Source organism: Beta vulgaris, chromosome 4 (assembly GCF_026745355.1).
Source record: "Beta vulgaris subsp. vulgaris cultivar EL10 chromosome 4, EL10.2, whole genome shotgun sequence".
In the NCBI taxonomy this organism is placed as follows: Eukaryota; Viridiplantae; Streptophyta; class Magnoliopsida; order Caryophyllales; family Amaranthaceae; genus Beta; species Beta vulgaris.
In genome coordinates this window covers 52,820,396-52,822,734 of record NC_079205.1, presented here as the reverse complement: position 1 = coordinate 52,822,734, position 2,339 = coordinate 52,820,396, and the positions used below count along the sequence as shown (strand labels likewise).

The window sequence follows — 2,339 nt, the reverse complement described above, 5'->3', positions numbered from 1 at the left end:
TCATCGTACATCAACTTAATTATACGTACGTTGTGGTCTTGTGGATCTTAATCAAAAGTCATACTAGGAATCCGTCTATTTCATTACTTAAATAATCATGCATTCATACTTAACAGTTTCTACTTTCACAGTTTCACTTTCACATCATTATTCATTTATAATCTATTTTTACATGAATCATCAATCATCTTGTTTATAATTAAAAATATACTAATTAAACTTCTAAAGTTTATAATTTTTATTATTTTACAATATTACTAATTACTAAACAAATTTACAAATTAATACTAGAATTACAAATCGGTATTACAGAATGTAGAATTATAAATTTTAAAATAAAAAAAAAGAATTAATTGTCTTAACTCTTAACCTTAACCATTTGATTTGAGAAAGAGTAAATGATCCAACCAATGAGATTTTTAAATCCATGTGCTTGGTCACTCTTGATGTTCATTGGTCAAAAAAATATGTCAAGGATCATGATTTGAGACCATTGATTAGCTAATATTAAATCTGAGCCATTTATTTCTTTAATCTCTAGAATCAGAAATCTGAAATAAACTCACTAAAATCTTAGCCATTCAATGATTCAAGCTCAAAATCCAACGGTTGATATTAAACCCAAATGTAACCCTAAACCTCCTCCCTAATCCCTACTATATAAACCTTCTTTTAAACTCAACCTCATTTCTTCGCCTCTCATTCTCTCTCATTCCCTCTCAATCTCTCATTCAGTCACTCTTTCTCGTTCTTTCCCTTTCAAACCCTAAAAAAATCTTAAAAACTCTGTAGTTTTTTTCGATCAATCTCTCTGAGTCTCTTACTCTCTCATTTTCGCTCTCTATCTTATTTTCTTCGCCTCTTTCAGATTTTTTCGTTTATCTTAATTACAGTTTACGGGTTTGTGTTTTCTTGATTTCTTTTCTAGGTTTTGGAATTTTGGTGAAGAAGTGACGAAGTGAAGAACTGAAGATCTGAAGAAGAAGACGTTGATCTGAGGAAAAAAAGAAGTGTTGATCTTCGGAAAAAAAGAAGCCAAAAAAAGAAAAAGAAGCAAGTTTATCTTTTGTCATATGTGAGATCTAGAATTTTTTATTTTTATATATTGAATTTTTCGTTTTATTTTTTCTTCGAATTTTTCGTTTTCTTTTTTGTTCAAATATTTGGTTCCTTTTTTGTTCGAACTTTCGTTTGATTTTTAGTTTTTTTTGGGTTATTTCTTTACTTGTTTTTGGGCATATGTTGTTTAATTTTTTTTACTTCTTTGATTTTTCAATTTCTGTTGTAATTTTTGGGGTTTTCGTTTGTTTTTTTAGGATTTTTGTGTGATTTTCGATTTCTGATTGATTGGCGTTATGTTCTTGGAATTGGGTGTGGGTTGGTGTTTGTAGATGGTTGGGGGTGCTTGTGTATCGTAGTTTTTTTTTGGAATTGCATGTTGATCTTTCATTTCTTCCCTTCGCGCTCCTTTTCTCTGACAAGCTGTCTTAAAATAGCACTATATGTTCTTCAGTATTTATAGTCTTAACCTTAAATTTGACTGTGAGTTTAGGGTTTAGGGATTTGGGTGGGGTTTGTTCCCAATAATTTTCAACTTTGAAGAACATTTGAACAAGCTTTGATTGATTTGGTAATTTTGGCAAAGGATCGTCAGACTTGGTTTGCAATTTATGTTACTATCATCTTTTACCAAGTACAATTTTGCTTCAATTTTTTACTTGTTGGAGGTTATCATTATATTAAACACCTGGATTATAGTGTTTAAACTTGTTATTTTTATTATTGAAGGATTATCTTGACTGTTATTATGGTCAGGATTTGTTTATATGATTTTTTTGGGTTTTTGAGTGACAATAAATTGCTCCAATGAATTCGATACTAATTTTCTTCATTTATTTGTTTCTTTGTTGTAGAAATCGGTGGGTAATTTCAAAGAAACAAGAGAATTATCACAAGATTGCTGCTGCTGATGACTTTGAAATGCATTCAGAAGTGTGAAGATATTTCCAAAGAACATACTTATCAATTTATTACTTGTATTTAGGATGCCATTTTTGTCTTCTTTTTGCAGTTCTTCAAATTTAGAAAGTATTTTTCTACTATGTATTATGTATTATTAATTGTGAATCTTTGTAATTACATTCACATTGATGAAATATAAATATTATGATTTTGTGATTTTGTTTTACTTTACCTTAAGTTTAAAGTCGATGATTTATTTAAATTTGGTATTAGTTTAAAGTTTATAAGAAAAGACTTAAAAGAAATATAAGTATCATATATGAGTTACGACTAGATATCTCGTCGCAAAGAAAGATACGAGTGACGACCATACACGT

At 29.0% G+C, this 2,339-nt stretch overlaps 1 long non-coding RNA gene across 1 annotated transcript; it reads left to right on the top strand.

Annotated features, from left to right (window-relative positions):
• The first annotated feature begins 204 nt into the window (after positions 1 to 204).
• Positions 205 to 2,102, top strand: LOC125496288 (uncharacterized). Its single transcript, XR_007272957.2, has 2 exons — positions 205 to 1,075; positions 1,914 to 2,102. It is a non-coding gene; the product is annotated as an uncharacterized LOC125496288 (long non-coding RNA).
• The last annotated feature ends 237 nt before the right edge of the window (positions 2,103 to 2,339 follow it).